The following is a 21,465-nucleotide window of genomic DNA, read 5'->3' on the forward strand; positions in this document are numbered from 1 at the left end:
TGAATATTAAGTCTTAGTTAATTTTTACTAATTCTTTCATTTTTCACTAATAATCTTACAAAATGACCCAACTAAATTGTACAACAGATGAAAACATGTTTTGGGATCCTGATAATTTATTCCAATTTATTATTTTAAATCAAATTGCCAAATCCAAAACCCCAAAATTACAAAGTGACTATAGTCCAATTTGTAAGATCATTAATTCATGTGGGCCCCACTTCACATCCCTTCTCTTCTTTAAAAAAAATTGTGATAAAATTTTGTGATGTGAAATTCCGATATCACATATCACAACTTCCTTAAAATCCTTAATTTATTTTTTTTGGATTCGCGATTGGAAATATGTGATAGGTTAAATAATTTTAATATAAAGTTCTTTTATCAACTCCTTATACCTCCCAACTTCGATGAACTCAGCCACCCTCCACCTCATTACCTTATCTCTCCACCTCTCCTCACCTCACGTAAGCCTCCTTATCACTCCACTCTTCCATTAACTCCCTCCTCCATAAATCATACACTATAAGTCATATTTTGGTTGATATATTAATTTGAGTTTTGATTTTATTATTATAATTGGTAATAAATATGTTAGATTTATATTATAATTATAGATTTATATTATAATATTAATATGATTATATTATATTATAATTAATGGTTAAATCATTTTTTGTATTAACTAATTTATAATTATTTAAGTTTAATAATGTAGATGTAATTAATTAGTATTAATTAATTAATAATTGTAGTTTAATTTAGAATTAGATTTTAATTAAAAAAATTCTAATTTTTAGCCTGAGCAACATAAATTCCAGAATTTTAACAATTTTAATATACCAAATTTAGAAGCTCATTAATGGGATTTTACTTGGCCAAATGGGGCCCAGGATGGCTCATTAGAAATATAAAACTATGGAGAATATTTCTGAACTAGTTTCATTTCCATATTTGATCATTTATTGGGTCTAAACTCCAGCAGAAGATCAAGCTCCAAATTTTTAACAAAACTAATTTCTAAGTTTAATTTTCTACATTTTCATTTGCCCATAACTTCTTCTGAGTGTAGATACATTCGCCTATTTTCTCCTTGACTAATTAAATACTCACAAGCATCAATAGAAAGCTCTCATTCCTTTTCATTTAATTATTTAATCAAATTTAATTAGATATGTTTGAATTTCAGATTTGGTATTTTGATTTTATTTCTTGCATTTTAATTTAGTTTTGATTTATTTTTGTAGGGAAACAGTTGAGGAGACGAGAATAAGAAGATATCAATAAATGAGAATGCCCCAACAAGAGAAGAATGACATTTTGGGCCAATTAAAATGGATTGAATATATCCACTCTTCAACAACTTTCCCATTGAGAATTCGTTTTGCAAATATTATAAATAGCAGGTTGTAGAATGTTTTAAGGGCTTCTCTCCTCTGTAATTCTGGAATTATAGAAGCACTATTGTAATAGGGATTTAGAGTTGTAGGTGAGAGGAGAGAAAATCTCAGATCTGGGGATTATTGAGGATTTTGTTTTTTCCGTTATGAATTATGTATGATGGGCAGAGCTTGCACTACTGCAACTCTTGTTGTAACAACAACATTTCAAATATTGTAGAGGATTGTTGGAGACCAGAGCCAGAGAAATGGATTCAATAAATTGGTATTTCTAATACTATTGTTTTAAATAGTAGTTTCATTTTATGGTAGCAGGAATGTGTCATTTTATTCATATTTGTGCACTATTGTCAGTATAAATAATTTGTCTCAACCATATGTTATTATTTTTCTCTGCTCTTATGGGTTGAATTATGATTTCTAAGTAACTATTTACTCATAAATCTATCTTTTAATATTGATTTAACAAATAATGATATGTTGTGAACTACTTCCTAAATGTTGTTGGTTGATTATTTCAATTAAGAGGTTTGAATGTGTTTTGGTATTAATAATATCAATTAATCAAACTACTTTGTTAGCATGATATTAATTATAAGACAAACATATTTAAGCCTATATCATTTAAATATCTTTCTATTAGTTGGGTTAGATCTATATCTGCCTAATTAAGATAGGATTAGGATTTAGTTTATTTTGCTTGCATTGTATAATAATTAGAATTTTGATTGATTCTACATTCCCGAAAGTCCTCTTCACAAAGAGGCAAACTTTAGTTGTGGCTTGACAGATCCTTAGATCAACTTAATGGTCATTCTTTTATGTTTTAACCCCGTACAGAAATTACCTGCGTATGAATTCTAAAAATAGAAAATAAACAATAGTGAGAGCATAAAACATAAAACATATATACATAGAGATTTTCTCTTGGATCCCAAAACCAGGACTACTAGATTGATTTTCATTATATTCCTTTCAATGTTACAATATATATATATATATATATATATATATATATATATATATATATATATATATATATATATATGTTGAATCATCCATAAACCCCAATCCATTAACCCTAGATTAGAACATAATCATAGTTCCCTTGATCGGATCTACAAAATACCATGGACAGAAAACTGTCATGCCTAAAACCATGTGTTAAATACATGCAAAAAACCATAGGTAGGTCCGTCCACCTAATATATGGTAAAAAAAATATCTCCGCGGGTATTTCCCCGGACCCCGTGCAGGAGGGCTACCATTCCCCTGCAAACCCCCCGACAGGGGGGAACCACCCCCTCTCTGACCTTGTTGTAGCGGCTACAACTACCCTCCAAAATTTTTCCTTGCTTAGTTTTTGAGCCTCCCTTCCAACTTTTCACATCAGCTTGCCTTGCTTCATCAAGTTCACAAGCTTTTGTGTTTTGCTTACACAAAGGCAACGTGTCCATCACAACTCGATGAATTCTCCTCACATGTTGATCACCAAGATTTGGTCTAGCTACAGGCTGAGAAACTCCCCCAAGAAATTACACAATTCTAGAGGGAAGCCAACCTTCTCTCCATAAATTGCGCAATCCTAACTGGTAGCCTACTAGGCTCCAGAATTGCGCAATTCTAGTAGTCAACACTCAGAGTGAAAATTGTGCAATTTTCCCCAGCAAGGATGCTCAGTCCCGAATTTGTACAAATCTGGGTAGCAGTCAGCTTCTCTGCCCAGAAATTTCACAAATCTCCTAAGCAGCCAGCCCAGCTCCCAACCAGAAATGCGCATTTTCTCCCAACAGTCGAGTAGTCTATTGCATGTGCAGCTGAGTTGACCGGCTGCATCTCCTAAGGTAGCATGCAAAGGAATCCCTTGTTTCATGGATCTATGTTTAGCAGTTGAAGGTTACATGTAAGGATCATTTCAGAAACCTCCCACCAAGTGTCGCTTTTCCTAGATTTGCAGCATGCACGTCATAACCTCAATATTATCAAAACTCATTAATTGGATGCTGCAGAGCTCTTTCCTCACATCAACCTTGTAGCTATGGAATCCCACATCACATCTAGGAGCAGTCGGCACATTCAACTCAGTTGTTTTGGGGTAAGCATGCTTTCCATGCCTTGTTGTTTTGGAGAATTTGGTATCTACAGATAAATACTAATTCCCTAGATAAGTAGGAATATCTAGAACAACAATTTAAAGCACTTTAGCCTTTTCCTATAAGCAATAGATAAGACAAAGCAGATGAGAAGACCTACTTGTAGTTCCAATTTCCTCTTGTCTCCTTTGTATCGATCTTGTCACTCCTTCCCATACTTAACATGCTTGAGAAGTACCTGTAAACACCAACAGAAGACAAAGAACCGATTAAAGCAAAAGATCTATTGAATACAAGTAAATGGAATCATATTCATTTCACACATATAAGCATCATAAGACACTACAAACATATGGGAGAAAGGTTCAAATACTTTATTGAATAGAAGAAGGAATTACAACCATTGTATCTGATTCAAATTCATTCCTACAGCTTGGATCCCATCCACATCACATCAAAAGAATGACAAACTTGTAGCATTACAATACTTGCTTCAAAGCCAATTCTCATAGCAACATTATCTCCTTATAATTCAACATAGTCCAGCCCCTAATCACTTAGATTAGTGGTCAATTTATAGGGTTATGAAGGAGGTTTTGTCATAAATGGTGATATTGAATGGCCTTCCATACCTAGAATTAGTTCCATGGAGGAAGGGATGAGAGGATAGAATGCATCTTAACTCATTCCTCATCCATTTTCGAGCTCATAGGAGTTGATAAGTGAGGGAACCTTCTAGATGACTCCAAAAGATAAGAATATTCCCCAAACCCTATGTGAATTTCACTCAATCTCACCCAACGTAGGTGAAAGGAAGCCTAAATGCTCTGCAAAATACCCTGAAATGGACTCAACTACTCTGTAGCGCACCCTTACATGGGCCTACCTACACTGGTCCCTCTAGAGGTCATTTTGGGATGTATTCAAGTCATGAAACTGTCTGGGAAGGAGGCATTCAAAGGGGTGACTTATTTAGGGCATGTAGCAACTGAAATTAGGGTTTGATTAGCCCTAAAACATTGATCTTGATGATAGGAGTGATGTTCCCAAATGGATATGTAATAGTTGCCCCCTAAAGCATGAAGTCGGAAAAATGCAAATGTTGAATGAAATGCTTTACGATGTGATGAGGAGGCTTCGAAGTGGAAGGTGACCTGCATCAATTATAGTACATATATCATGATATTTTGATTTTCTATGAATTGCTGAGGGAAGGCATACCCATGGTCAGCTTATAAACTTTCATTACATGTACATAAACAATGGTCTACAGATATAGACCCATGATCAGAATGACCACCAATGTAAAACCATTGTACATATGATTTAGTACTCCTGAAATCACAGTATGGATAGATGAAACTAGATCCGGGGTCTTCTATCTCGTTCAATATTTCGCTCAAGTACGAGTATAACCATGTGAATATATGATCTGAAGTCAAACATGGGAAGACACCATCTAGTTACTAGCCAATGATGTAAGATGTTAACAAACGCGAGAGAAATCACCGATAATGATAATGATCCTCAAGGTACTACAATACATTCTGCATGGTGTGAATGGATGATTTGGTGTTGAACACCATACAAAGTCTTTCGATTGAAGGCCATTGTTGTCAACCTATCACCAAAAGTGAGAAACCTACCATTGATGTATGCAAGCCTCAAGGTACTGAAAGGGTGTTTCTAAGACAACTTCTTGGATAATGTACTGATGTCGACAAGAAGTGACTCGTCAAAGGAGGGCCTTGATGTATTCCACATCAATGACATGAAATGAGTGTAGTGATTTTGGAGATGGAATTGGACTGATGAAACGAAGTTTAGTAATGGCGGTCATGAAAATGAAGGTTTATGATATTGCAAAGGATGAATTTTAACTGAATGATTTCTCTTGAACATATCGGCAAAACTAAATGAATTGGCAGCATTGATCCAAAACCAAATTAATGGATGGTGTGATGGACCATAGGTATGACAACCATCAAGCAAATAACCCGACCCAAACAATTTGAATGAATTGGCAGCATTGGCCCAAAACAAAAGTGATGGATGGTGTGATAGACCATAGGTATGATAACCGTCAAGTAGATAACCCAACCCAAATAGTCACGGAGATGAATTGAAAGTGTCATGTTCAAGAGAGACCTACTACCATAAAGTGGCTTACCCCTTTTCCCATTTTCCCCAGTCATTGCTGACCAGTACCTCTTTATTTTTAATCAAGCTTGAGGAGGATAACATATGCTTGTTGTATAATTCCACCCTTCGGGTGAATCCATCACTATTTAATGTTTTAATGAGTCTAGCGAAGGTGAAACTCGATCTTGTCTATATGGAAAAGTTTGTCACTATTTGATGTTATAACTAGTTTAACAACAAAGATAACTCGGTCCTTTTCATGTTTAGAGAGTTTGAAAAGGGACAAAAAGAAAACTCCACACGTTCTTTTTCGTAGATTTATCTCTCAAGCTCAAAAAAGCATAAAACAATACGAGAGAGATGCCGTTTCCAATCCGTTAACAAGCTGAAAAGGACAAACCCTCGACAATCTTTTCATGTTTAGAGGGTCTGAAAGGAGCTTAAAGAGGACTCCATTTTCAGGAATGAGTGGTGTCTAGGATAGAAACTAGTTCCGGTGATGTTGAAACTTCTCAAAACATGTTGATTTATGTGAAGAGGCTGGCTAATAATACCACTCATTTCAACTGTTCCTCAAAAAGGGTAAAACAACCAAGTGAAAGCATATGATCGGCCAAGCAAATAGTGACTATGGAAAGAGAAAAACCAAGGCTCATCTGACGAAAGAGGTTGATAGAATGGCAATCGCGAGGGTTAAAATGGAGATGGGTTCATTTTTACACAAGCTTGAACCATAGGGAACTATGCTTGGATTCAGCTTCATGTTTACACAAGCTTGAAAATAAAAACTATGCTTGGATTTAGTTTCATTTTTAGACAAGCTTGAAACGAAGAACTATGCTTGAATTTAGTTTCATTTTTACACAAGCTTGAAACAAAGAACTATGCTTGAATTCAGTTTCATTTTAATACAAGCTTGAAATGAAGAACTATGTTTGAGATTGGTTTACATGCCCCCAACATGATGAAAGGGAGAGTCTCCTATAACCAGATGGAAGTCGTTGTGGTGAGGCGGGATGGTTATCCAACACCTTTTTGGCTTCGTCCAGATAGGGACAAAGGTGAATGGGGTGATTCCCTTCACATAACCTACAGGGAAACTTAACTTTACCACTAGGTGCATTCTCCCCAAGCTTCATTATATTCACCTAAGTAGACTACTTGTGGCTATGAGGGGGATGTAATAAAGCTTCTTTTACAAGATGAAGTGAAAAACTCGTCTGGGATTTTACGAGATCAAATCAAAGACTTGACTTGGAACTTTGCTCCAGGGGACCTTGTTTCATTTTTTAATGAGCTTGACACAAGACAAGGAACTCTGCTCAGATTCCTTGTTTCATTTTTTAACGAGCTTGACACAAGACAAGGAACTATGCTCATACTCCTTGGTTCATTTTTTAACGAGGTTGACATAAGACAAGGAACTATCCTCATGGGAGATGTTTCATTTTTTAATGAGGTTGACACAGTAAAAGAACTATCCTCATACTCCTTGATCACAACCCATAAGAGGTCATGACTTCCAGGAGGTTCTCATCAAATGGGAGAACAATGCTCTGGAAGGAGATATCTGGTTCCAATGCCCTTATTACATATTGCACAACATCATGGAATTGATCATCTGTTGATGTAGGCATGTAACGGGTTGCCACATAATTAACCTGTGATGGGGATGATACCATTGGTACAAAAGGACCATTTAGGGAATATGGTTGACTGGAAGCCATATTTGGACCGAGAAATGAAAGCCAGTCAACGGTGACAATTCTCCCTTCATGCAGGAAACACATGACTCGAAAGAGTGTTGAAACAATAGCTCCCATGTCATAAACATAGTCGCGCCCAAGAAGTAAATTGTAATGTAAAGGGAATGGAACTACCATCACATTCAGATAAATGATTTTTCCTCCCAAAGTAATAGGCAACTGAGGAAGGGTCCCTAATGGTTGACTCGTTCCTCTGTTAAAAGCCAATAGATTCTGGGTAATTGGCACAAGTGGCGTCAAACCGAGCACTTTCCAATCAGTTGAGGAAATGATACTCATAGATGCACCTTCATCCATAATAGTGCCAGATACAATCATATTACAAACTTGTACTATGATCTAGAAAGGCACATAAGAAGGAAGACGAAATCCTGCCAGTCGATTCCAATCAAAGGAAGTGACTAGACTATTTGGAGGGGGTACTGTAAGAATGGGAGAATTAACCCCTTGAGTTATGAGAGAGGAAGGATTTTCCTCCTATCTTGATGGAACATGAGGATTCCCCCCAAGCTCACTGGAATCTGAATAAACAAAAAGAACCTGAGTGGTATCATACCCACTCTCTACTAGAAAGGTATGATTAACTAAAGGTGAAATTGGGTCAATTGTTTCCTCGACCTATTGATTTTTGTTAGGTATAGACTCATAGGATTCACTTTCAGAGAGAGTGGGTTTGACCAACGGTTGATTTTGGTCAGTGAATTCATCAACTAGTGAAGGATTAAGGGAGACTCTCTTGTAACCAAATGGAAGTCGTCGCGGAGAGGCAAGTTGGTTATCCAACACTTTTTTGGCTTCATCCAGATAGGGACAAAGGTGAATGGGGTGATTCCCTTCACATAACCTATAGGGAAACTTAACTCTACCCTTATTTCCATGAACTTTATTACCACCAGTTGATGGTGTGTCACTAGCATGATCTCGATAAGTTGATGACACAGGATGATGTGAACGAGAAGACCATTCTTCTAAGATCTGAGAATATCAGGACAATTTCGAAGAATATGGTCTCCCATACAAAGTTTGCATGGATATCAAACTTTGTGAGGTTTGATAGATGGTTTCTCATCAGATGTTTCATTCAAAGCAATGGTTACTTGGTTTCCTCTCTGCTAAATTTTCTTCTTCTTATTCTTCTTCTTCTTCTTCCCTTTCTTCTTCTTCTTAGCCACCTAGTTACTAGTTCTAATACTTTCACCAGGCAAAGAGGAAGAAGGGGAGGAAGAAACAAACGAGGAAGAAGGCAAAGGGTCAACCTTAGGATCAACTAGAGGTTGATTTTTTCCAGTTGGATATGTACTCAATTTCATAGAAATCATGACATTTTGAACCAGGGAGGTTGAAAACAACCATACTGGCAAGGAAACGATAAGTCTCGGAAGGGACAATGTAGCCATATAAAGAGCACAAATATTTCCAAAAGGAAGAAAAGGACTAGGATTCCCATAAAAAGGAATTCCTTGATCGGTGGACTCTGGATTTGTTGCCATATGTCTCAACCTAAGACCAACTAAGGAGCGAGCATGGAGGATGTTATCCACAGTCAATCAATTTTATTTTAATCAAAGTAACATAACAAAACAAAAAATGGATAATCTAGGCAAAAGGTTTACCAAGCAACTATAAACTGTAGAATACGTCCTAGCGAACCGAGAAGTACGGGTAGGCAATCTCCTCGAATGTTGTGTTCGGTGTATCACAGTATACAAGGTGGATGACTTAGTTAGCTAAGGATGGATAGCAACCTAGTGTTGTCCTCCCATATATACCCGAAGGTACATGGAGGCCCAATCTATATAAGCATTGTCTAATGCAAAACCACACAATGAGAGCATTCTCATATAATTTACGTACTGTAACACCGCCCTATATACCCGATGGTATTCAAACGAGCTATGATATACTCACGTATGTGGAATGAGGAATCACACTCGAGATGTATGCAAACAAGTTAGCGACAACTGCTTTGTTTTATGATGCTGGAACACGTCGCTATCCTCTAACCACTAAATGTTTTTCATTAATGACAATGCTCTATTAGGTAAATTGATGTTAATTTTAATTTGATCTTGCTTAGGAATTTGCCTTTCAAGTTCACCATGTGATGTATTCTAAAATTCCTAGGACTACAACTATCATGATAAGCATTCTTTTCATTCAATTTAACGATGAAAATCCTAGCTACTAGTTATAGAGAAATTAGATTTTTTTTTATCAAAGAGCAAAGAGCACAATCTAATGCAATTTCCTTACACTATTCCTATGAGCACACACAAACGTTTTCAATGCAACATGCATGTATTTATTTTTTATTTCCTTAATGTGACTATGAACAAGAAGGAAAGTTATGCACATACAATCAATCAATCTTTAATAAGAACGAAGACTTTACGATAGTTCTGTTTCGAAGGAAAAGAATAATTTTACGATACTTTCTTTCAAACAAAGATTAATCAACTCTATTCTAACTTTGACTAGAGATCGGTAATGAAAAAGAAAACGTTTAAGAAACATTAATAAATCAAGTTAAAGTAGGGCTAGGAAGGGAGATAGAAACTTGTTCTTTGAGACATCACATTCATTGATCAATCAACAAGTAAACAAACAGAGAAAAGTTGGCAAAAACTCATTCTAGAGGTTGGAAACTGACCCTAGGAGGATCAACGCAACCCTGAATGGGAGACAGTGCGCTTCAGAGCACTGTCCCTAAGCCAATGGTGCTCTGCAGTGCACTGTGTCCCTCACAAGCCTGCATTTGTGACAATGAGCCATTTCAAAAGGCAATTTGACACAGTTTTGACAAAAATTCAATGCAAAAGAGTCAAAATACAATCAATGTGTTGAAATATGGCAACAAGAATATTCCAATTTAATTTGTCCTTGAATTAAATTGTGAATTAAAATCGAGTTTAGTCTTAACATCTACTTGGAAATAATTAATTAATTTATTTTAAATTAATTAGTTGGACAAATTCAACTTAGAAGTCTTTCTGAAGTCATGCAAGAGTTATCACTTAAATTAAGGAGATAAGATCGAGTTATATTTGAGTTGTAATTAGTTAACTCAATTTATTGAGTTAAGTCCAGTTAAATTAGTTCCAAACTGTTTGAGGAACTAATAGAGAGTTAACTGTCAGTTGATGCATTAATGCACTCAACTAGTGCTAGTCCAGTTAACTGAAGATTCCCTCATCAGAAACTCATGCATGTCTATTCTGAGAAAGACCTAGTTGAGATTAATGTTTAAGGGCAGTGTACTATCAATTGCATGTGTTTTCTCATGGAGAAAAATCATGCATGTAATCAAGGATAAATCCTTGAGGATTGTGCAGTTTTGGAGGGAGGGTTTTCCACTTGGTAACTAGGAATCATCCACAAGGAATAGCGCAAGGAAATAGGAGCCTTGTTTGAGGAAGACTCTTGAGACATTTTTTCCCTCCTTAGCCCCTCACCGGTCTGATCCATCCATTCATTCAATCCAAAGCATCAAAACAATTTCCTTCCTTTCCCCAATCATAACTCTGCAAAAACTAGGCCTCATCCCAAACCCAAAATTTTCCTTTCCCTTTTTCCAATAAAAAAACCCCAAAAAATCAAATCAAATCCTTGCACTTCATACCTAGCCTAAAACTAGTCTGTATTTCAGTCATCTGCAACCCCATTGATTATCTTTTGCTGAGATTGACCTAGAAAGAGCCCTCTCCTGTCCTCGTAGGGCTAACTACGAGGCTGAGCATGGTTTGATGTGGACCTAGAACCTTGCCTTTTCAGCTTGAGGCAAATATAGGCCTGTGTTTTGCCTTTTTTGACACCTTCCCCTCACTTATCTTTGAAATTCCACTTTCCCCTGTGTCCTAACATCCCTCCCTAATTCTCAAAATTTCCTCAAGAATTTAGAAGCCCCCTATCCCCTTCATTTCACTTCATTTCAACAAATCCCCTGTTCCACACATCGGGGTAGGTTTTACTCAAATGATGTTTTGGAGCAATAAAAGATGAATTTCGGAAAAATGAGAGAGTTTTTTGTTCACAATAGGCCAAGGAAGAAAAACGTCCTTCCTTTTTTACACAGGTGTTATGGTTTTAAAGAAATGTCGAAAATACCATTACCTCAGGAGAACTGAATGCACCTCTGAAGTGACCTTGGGAAAATAAAGATTTATCCTAGCTTGGTGGCCCAAATAACTTTTTTGATGCATCAAATGATAACTAGACACAAAGATATTTCCAATGAGCTATCATGAGCTCAATTTGGAGTTGAGGAAGCCCTTCAAAAGTTGACTGCAACAACACTCTGCCTTTAGGAAACCTCATTTGGCACATTTTGACCAGTCTTGGAAGATTTGATTTTTGATAGGTAAAATGAACTCCAAATTGAAATATTCTAGTTGGGTTGAAAAGTAGACTAAAATACCTTTCCAACAAGCTATCCTATGCCCAATTTGAACATTGGGAAGGCCTTTAAAAGTCTCCTGTAAAAAGCATTATGCATAGGGCAGGTGGCGTAGCGCACATAACTGGCGCAGCGCATTGGGCTCAAATTTCCAGTGTAAAAATACACTAGCATAGCGCATAGGGAAGGCACGACACGTTGGGCTTGTGGCACGGTGCATATATCTGCCAAGCCTGTTTCACTCCAAAACTCTCTCCAATTGCCAAAATTGTTCACGACTCATATTGTGCATGTAAGCTACAATCTCTCCATTGCTAGTAAAGGAGTTTTTCATAAAGTTTATGGTGATTGTCAAAAGGAAAAATCAAACCCTACATTCTTGACATTTCCCAAGAAATTGTTGCCTAGTAGGGCTATCCTAGGGTTTTCATTGGTTTTTTTGGCTTCCAAGTACATTTTCCGATTCCTTCACCTTTTCACTCCTTCACTCCTTTTCTCACCTTATTCCCCTATTCCCTAAACTCTCATATTCCTAAAAATCATCTATCCCTATCCCAATTCCCATTTCCTAATTCCTAAAATACAAATTCTCAAACCCTAATCTTATACAAAAATCCCAAAACATCCCACATTTCCCTAAACTAAAATCTATCCCAAACAGTCCCTTAATTCTCCACCATCTTTCCCTCACCTTAAACCCATCATCCATATTAAATCATCTGTTCCTCTACATCCCAAATCACTTATTTCTAAAGTCCTATTCTCCTATCCCTAAACCCTACCATACCCTATTACTCTCTATTTGCCATACCATTTGCAAAATTCCTAAATCCCCAAACCTCACGCTCCTAAAACACAATCAAGTGATTGTCCTCACATTGAAGACTTCACTTGATTGAACCATATCCTTTCCCTCACTCCATTATACCTATTGTTCCATATTTCTCACAGTCCCTCATTTCCCTTTGGCATATTTGGCACTTGGAGACAAAGACATCAAGTCTTCATTTCTCATTTTCAACAAACCAAACATACACTTAACATACACCTTGCAGCACCATGGAGATGGACACCGACATATCATATGAACAAGACAGTGATTTCCACCACTGAAACTGCATGCACCAGGAGGACACTAAAACGTCGAAAAAGAGGATGAAGGACTTCAAATCTTGGCTGAGGCTTCCTTGGCCCATCTCAACACTTGATAAAGATGACTCAGCCCAAATTTCAAGAAATTTGGAGCAATTTTTGGCATTTTGAAATTTTTTGCACTAAAAAACAGGTTTTGCCTCCCTATGCGCTGTGCCACGTGGTGCTCGCTTTTTCTAGAGGGCTCAAAATCAAGAAAAAATTGAATTTTTGGATTTTTCATGATAAATTATGGTTGGTTGTGCATGGCCAAGAAATTTGGGCAGGTTTTGAGCCCTCAAAAGGTCAAAAAACACTCAAAAAATGACCTCACTGCCCCTATTTTGAGACACAGGAAGCAATGTTGGGAGATTGAAGTTTTGGAAGGGAAAATGACATTCAAATTCAGAAATTCCACTTGAGTTGGAAAGTAGAAAGGAAGGGCTTTCCAACAAGCTATCTTGAGTGCAATTTGGACTTCAGGAAGTGCCTCAAAATCAACTCCAAATTGGTGCGATGCATAGAGAATCAGGCGCGACGCATAGAGGATTTTTGCCTATTTTTCACTGTTTAGCTCAGAAATTCGCCCATTTTTTACCAGTTTTGCTTTTTGATGTTACTCTTGATCTTTCATGATGTAATTTGATAACTATGATGTAATATTGGCACATTTTTAATTGTTCTAGAGGATTCATTAACTAAAAAGTGAAAATTAAATGAATGAATCAGTTTCCTAGCATATAGGGGTAAGTTGTTTGACTACCTAGATTTCAGTTCCTTGTTTATAATTGGTTTAAACAACTCCTAGAATGATGAGCTCGACCCCTAGAGGCATGGGAAGGAGTTATTCTTGTCTATATCATGTAATTTCTCAGTCATTTTCAGGGTTGGATACTTGGGATTGCTTGGCACTTCATTGTACATTTCATTTCTGCAATTTTGGCAAAGGAAAGACCAGGGTTTTGCAGCACTTGTTGGGATCCATGTGGCTTTATGTTTTGATGGTGTTTTTCTCTAAGTAATTGTAAGTTTACTGATGTTTATGTGTATCATTTTCCCTTCTCTTTTCTTCTGAAATTAAACAAATGAGTGATTGAGGTAGAATTCATTGGACTGTTGTGCTCTGCCTTGAAATTTTGTTTAATTCTACATGTTTTCATCTATTTGAGGAGGACTCTTGAGACATTTTTTCCCTCCTTAGCCCCTCACCGGTCTGATCCATCCATTCATTCAATCCAAAGCATCAAAACGATTTCCTTCCTTGCCCCAATCAGAACTCTGCAAAAACTAGGCCTCATCCCCGGACCCAAAATTTGTCTTTCCCTTTTTCCAACAAAAGACCCCCAAAAATCAAATCAAATCATTGCACTTCATACCTAGCCTAAAATTAGTTTGTATTTAAGTAATCTCCAGCCCCATTGATTATCTTTTGCTGAGATTGACCCGGAGAGAGCCCTCTCCTGTCCTTAGAGGGCTAGCTACGAGGCTGAGCGTGGTTTGATGTGGACCTAGAACCTTGCCTTTTCAGCCTGAGGCAAACCTAGGCTCTAACATAGTGGTGACCATACTGGGGAAGAAAATGGTTTTCTTGTTGATGTCATTTGTTTTATAGCTATAGACGGAGCCTGAAGTTATGCTAGGTAGCCTTCGAAATGCTTTTGCTTTGCATTAGAAAAACTAGATAAACATTGCTTCAGTCAATCTCCGGTCTAGCTTGTAAATGTGTCATCTAACTTGTTAATTGCCCCAGTACATGTATCAAGTTCAGATCTGATTGTTGATGGTGGACAACAATCAGACATAAGAAGGTTAAAATCATTCACCTGATGACTCCATTCACTGAAAAATCCAGAAATCAATGCTTCATGGTGACTCCACTGCAGGAATATCAGTAGCTTTAAGATTTTCAAGATGGAACGGGTTGCAAGAAGATACGCTCCCATGAGCCGAGATCACATTCCAGGTTTTCCAAATAAAATTCCCAAGGTAGATTGGAAAAATAATTTACCTATGTTTAAAGATGATGATAGGAAGGATGATGCCTTACATCTGGTTAGATTTCACATACATATTCGCAAGTTGAAGGTTGATTTTCCTGAAGATTGCTTGATGAAGATATTCATGGCCACTTTGGAAGGTGAAGCCTGATCTTGGTATGAAAGTTTTCCGCCTGCTTGTATTTATAGTTTGAAGGATTTTCATGCCATGTTCTTTGAAAGGTATAAAGCATATTATCCATCATTAAATTTAGTTCAGAACTGTTGCAAACATGCTTATAGTTTTATTGAAAGCCTTGAGAAATATTATGAAGATGATGACTTCATGGATGATGAGATCATGGAAGCCTTGTACGAGAATCCATTTACAACAACATGAAGAGAACCTAGAGGATTCCCATCAAGATGCTCAGGGAGATTTACAGCAGGATTAAGATCTTGGTACAATGGAAAATGATGAAAGAGAAGGTTTTGTTTTAGATCTGTCCATAGAGGAAGACGATATGCATGAAAGTCAAGTTTCAATTTCAGAAGGTGATAAAGTCAAGTCATCTATTTCAGATCTAGATTCAGATAGTGACGATCAAGAATACCTTGTGTTGAATCCCATGAAGGAGAGCTCTGCTGTTGAGCTCGTTCTCAGTTCATTAGAACACAACCTTCATGAGGAGGTAATCCAATCAGTCCATGAAAAACAGAATGAGATCTTTGTTCAAGTAAGTGATAAATCTTCTTTCAATAATCAGTGATAAATGATAATCTGATTGCCATGTCATATGAAAACAATTACTGTTTGAGCAAAAGGAAACAAAAAGCATTATCTCCTTTGTCTCAAAATGTGATAGATCAACTCTTGAAAGGTCATGTTATAGCCCAAGCTAAAGCAGATTTGTAGTGCATACATGGTCAAGAAAGTGTTGGTGAAACTTCTTCCTCTTTTGAAAACAATGACGGTCTTGTAATCAGTTTTATAGATCAGCAAACAGATAATATTTTCTTTCACAAAGATGATAAGGCTGTCATGTTTGATAATCTTGAATATTTTTTTTTTTTTAAGAATGACCTAGACCATGAAGTTGAGGAATATGAGCTTGAGAGAGACAATATGCCAGGATTTCTCATGGTCAAGGAACCTACAGCTAACACTCAGATGGCAGAAGCACATACCTCTCTGTGCATTCCTATCCCTCGGAAATCAGTTGTTCTTTCAGATCAAAATGGAGGGAGTACTTGTATTTTTGCAGTTGGATCTCAATATAAGCCAGTGCTTCAAGATTTTCAAGATCCCTTCGGCATTCTTCTACAAGCATTAGAAAAGATAAATATTGCCTGGTTCATTATCATAAGCTTTGGTTTCAGTGGTTATTTTGAGTTGCCTACAGGTTCATCATTCCGCCTGCTCGAGAAAAGTGAGAGCATAAATTTGGTATGTAGCCATATGTTGGATTGGTTACATTGGAAAGCTCATTACACATGGTTGTACATATTTCATTAGTATGTAGGTGGATGTCATCATGATTTGAAATCTTGATGGACTGCTCCCCTTCAATAAGCTTTGTAAGTTCTTGTTTTACTTAAGTTAGTCATGAGTCATTTGTGAGTCAGTTTTCAGTCTTGTTGTTAAGTTAGTTTGTGTCGGTTTTCAGTCATGCATTTTAGCTTGAGTTTTTGACTCCATTTCCCAATGGATGAAGGCACTTGTCTACTCTTCCAAAGATCTCTAGTTCTTGGCACCTCCAAGGAGCTATCATCTCCATTGGAGCCAATGTTAGTGTCATTCTTTGTAGTCTTCCTCCAGTGATCAAACATGCTCTTAAAAAGTGATTTTAAGGTGTCAAGGTCAAATTTTGTCATTTCAGTGAGTCTTCAAATAAAATTTGGTCACTAGGTATTAGGTCTAGGGTTTTCTCTTACTTTTGTCAAAGTTTTCCAAATTTTGGTCCATGTCACCATTCAGATGAGTGTGCCATCACTCAAAGGGTTTTCATCATCATGTCAGGTTCCATTGGGTCATTTTACACCTTGTTCATGCTTCAGTTGCGCCTAGGTAAGGTTCATTTCCCTCTCCTAGCGTTTTGGACGTAATTTCTCTTGGCTGGTAAAATCATCAGTAAAACTTGTATCCTAATGTTAATATACCTTCCCCTATCCATAATGTACCTTATTAAACACTTCCCATCAATAAAATCCCCCAAATTCCTCATTTTCGCACAAACCCTAGTTTCTTGCTACAACTTGGCAATTTTCCAGGCTAGGCTTGTGTTTTGCCTTTTTGGACCCCTTCCCCTCAATTAATATTTGAAATTCCACTTTCCCCTATGTCCTAACATCCCTCCCTACTTCTCAAAATTTTATCAAGAATTTAAAAGCCCCCTATCCCCTTCATTTCACTTCATTTCAACAAATCCTCTGTTCCACACATCAAGGTAGGTTTTACTCAAATGATGTTTCGGAGCAATAAAAGATGAATTTTGGAAACCTGAGAGAGGTTTTTGTCCCAAATAGGCCAAGGAAGAAAAAATCCTTTACTTTTTACACCAGTGTCACGGTTTTAAAGAAATTTCAAGATTTATCCTAGATTGGTTGGCCAAATGAATTGATTGATGAGTCAAATGATAACTAGACACAAAGATCTTTCCAATGAGCTACCATGAGCTCAATTTGGAGTTGATAAAGCCCTTCAAAAGTTGACTGCAACAACACTCTGCCTTTAGGAAACCTCATTTGCCACATTTTGAATAGTCTTGGGATATTTGATCTTTGGTAGGGAAAATGAACTCCAAATTGAAAAATTCTGGTTGGGTTGGAAAGTAGAATTAAATAACTTTCCAACGAGCTATCCTATGCCCAATTTTGACATCGAGAAGGCCTCCAAACATCTCCTGAAAAAATTGCTATGCATAGGGCAGGTGGCACGGCGCACATAACTGGTGCGGCGCATTGGGCTCAAATTTCCAGTGTAAAAATACTCTAGCACGGCGCATAGAGAAGGCGCGGCGTGTTGGGCTTGTGGCGTAGTGCATATAGCTACCAATATTTTTTCACTCCAAAAATCTCTCCAATTGCCAAAATTGTTCACGACTCCTATTGTGCATGTAAGCTATGATCTCTCCATTGCTAGTAAAAGAGTTTTTCATAAAGTTTATGGAGATTGACTAAAGGAAAAATCAAACCCTACATTCTTGACATTTCCCAAGAAACTGCTGCCTAGTAGGGCTAGCCTAGTGTTTGCATTGGTTTTTTTGGCTGTCAAGTACATTTTCCCATTCCTTCACCTTTTCACTCCTTCACTCCTTTTCTCACCTTATTCCCCTATTCCCTAAACTCTCATATTCCTAAAAATCATCTATCCCTATCCAAATTCTCATTTCCCAATTCCTAAAATACAAATTTTCAAACCCTAATCTTATACAAAAATCCCAAAACATCCCACATTTCCCTAAACTAAAGTCTATCCCAAACAGTCCCTTAATTCTCCACTATCTTTCCCTCACCTTAAACCCATCATCCCTATTAAATCCCCTGTTCCTCTACATCCCAAATCACTTATTTCTAAAGTCCTATTTTCCTATCCCTAAACCCTACCATACCCTATTACTCTCTCTTTCCCCTACCATTTGCAAAATTTCTAAATCCCCAAACCTCACTCTCCTACAACACAATCAAGTGATTGTCCTCACATTGAAGACTTCACTTGATTGAACCATATCCTTTCCCTCACTCCATTATACCCACTGTTCCATATTTCTCACAGTCCCTCATTTCCCTTTGGAATATTTGGCACTTGGAGACAAAGACATCAAGTCTTCGTTTCTCATTTTCAACAAACCAAACATACACTTAACATACACCTTGCAGCACCATGGAGATGGACACTGACATATCATATGAACAAGACAGTGATTTCCACCACTGGAACTGCATGCACCAGGAGGACACTAAAACATCGAAAAAGAGGATGAAGGACTTCAAATCTTGGCTGAGGCCTCCTTGGCCCATCTCAACACTCGATAAAGATGACTCAGCCCAAATTTCAAGAAATATGGAGCAATTTTTGGCATTTTGAAATTTTTTTCACTAAAAAACAGGTTTTGCCTCCCTATGCGTCGCTCCACTTGGTGCTCGATTTTTCTAGAGGGCTCCAAATCCAAAAAACTTTGCATTTTTGGATTTTTCATGATAAATTATGGTTGGTTGTGCATGGCAAAGAAATTTGGGTAGGTTTGAGCCCTCAAAAGGTCAAAAACACACTCAAAAAATGACCTCACTGCCCCTATTTTGACACACAGGAAGGAGTGTTGGGAGATTGGAGTTTTGGAAGGGAAAATGACATCCAAATTAAGAAATTCCACTTAGGTTGGAAAGTCGACAGGCAAGGCTTTTCAACAAGATATCTTGGGCTCAATTTGGGCTTCACGAGGTGCCTCAAAATCAGCTCCAAAGTGGCGCGATTCATAGAGAATCAGGCACGACACATAGAGGATTTTTGCCTATTTTTCACTGTTTAGCTCAGAAATTCGCCCAGTTTTGACCAGTTTTTCTTTTTGATGTTACTCTTGATCTTTCATTATGTAATTTGATAAATATGATGTAATATTGGCACATTTTTACTTGTTCTAAAGGATTCGTTCACTAAAAAGTGAAAATTAAATGAATGAATCAGTTTCCTAGCATATAGGGGTAAGTTGTTTGACTACCTAGATTTCAGTTCCTTGTTTAGAATTGGTTCAAACAGCACCTAGAATGATGAGCTCAACCCCTAGAGACATGGGAAGGAGTTAGGCTTGTCTATATCATGTAATTTCTCAGTCATTTTCAGGGTTGGAGACTTGGGATTGCTTGGCACTTCATTGTACATTTCATTTTTGCAATTTTGGCAAAGGAAAGACTAGGGTTTTGTAGCACTTGTTGGGATCCATGTGGCTTTGTGTTTTGATGGTGTTTTTCTCTAAGTAATTGTCAGTTTAATGATGTTTATGTGTATCATTTTCCCTTCTCTTTTGTTCTGAAATTAAACAAATGAGTGATTGAGGTACAATTCATTGGACTATTGTGCTCTACCTTGAAATTTTGTTTAATTCTACATGTTTTCATCTGTTTGAGGAGGACTCTTGAGATATTTTTTCCCTCCTTAGCCCCTCATTGCTCTGATCCATCCATTCATTCAATCCAAAGAATCAAAACAATTTCCTTCCTTGCCCCAATCAGAACTCTGCAAAAACTAGGCCTCATCCCCGGACCCAAAATTTGTCTTCCCCTTTTTCCACAAAAAAACCCCCAAAAATCAAATCAAATCCTTTCACTTCATACCTAGCCTAAAATTAGTTTGTATTTCAGTCATCTCCAGCCCCATTGATTGTCTTTTGCTGAGATTGACCTGGAGAGAGCCCTCTCCTGTCCTCGTAGGGCTAGCTACAAGGCTGAGCATGGTTTGATGTGGTCCTAGAACCTTGGCTTTTCAACCTGATGCAAACCACAGGTTGAAAAGGTAAGGTTCTAGGTCCACATCAAACCACGCTCAGCCTCGTAGCTAGCCCTACGAGGACAGGAGAGGGCTCTCTCCGGGTCAATCTCAGCAAAAGATAATCAATGGGGCTGGAGATGACTGAAATACAAACTAATTTTAGGCTAGGTATGAAGTGCAAGGATTTGATTTGATTTTTGGGGGTTTTTTGTTGGAAAAAGGGAAAGGCAAAATTTGGGTCCGGGGATGAGGCCTAGTTTTTGCAGAGTTCTGATTGGGGCAAGGAAGGCAATCGTTTTGATGCTTTGGATTGAATGAATGGATGGATCAGACCAGTGAGAGGCTAAGGAGGGAAAAAATTTCTCAAGTGTCCTCCTCAAACAGATGAAAACATGTAGAATTAAAAAAAAATTCAAGGCAGAGCACAACAGTCCAATGAATTCTACCTCAATCACTCATTTGTTTAATTTCAGAAGAAAAGAGAAGGGAAAATGATACACATAAACATCAGTAAACTTATAATTACTTAGAGAAAAACACCATCAAAACACAAAGCCACATGGATTCCAACAAGTGCCGCAAAACCCTGGTCTTTCCTTTGCCAAAATTGCAAAAATGAAATGTACAATGAAGTGCCAAGCAATCCCAAGTATCCATCCCTGAAAATGACTAAGAAATTACATGATATAGACAATCCTAACTCCTTCCCATGCCTCTAGGGGTCGAGCTCATCATTCTAGGTGTTGTTTGAACCAATTCTAAACAAGGAACTGAAATCTAGGTAGTCAAACAACTTACCCCTATATGTTAGGAAACTGATTCATTCATTTAATTTTCACTTTTTAGTGAACGAATCCTCTAGAACAAGTAAGAACGTGCCAATATTACATCATAGTTATCAAATTATATCATGAAAGATCAAGAGTAACATCAAAAAGAAAAACTGGTCAAAACTGGGTGAATTTCTGAGCTAAACAGTGAAAAATAGGCAAAAATCCTAAAAATCCTCTATGCGTCGCGCCTGATTCTCTATGCATCGCGCTACTTTAGAGCTGATTTTGAGGCACCTCCTGAAGCCA

This window comes from Pinus tabuliformis, chromosome 8 (assembly GCF_031772625.1).
Source record: "Pinus tabuliformis cultivar Carrire ecotype Pingquan chromosome 8, CPIR1, whole genome shotgun sequence".
NCBI classification, from domain to species: domain Eukaryota; kingdom Viridiplantae; phylum Streptophyta; class Pinopsida; order Pinales; family Pinaceae; genus Pinus; species Pinus tabuliformis.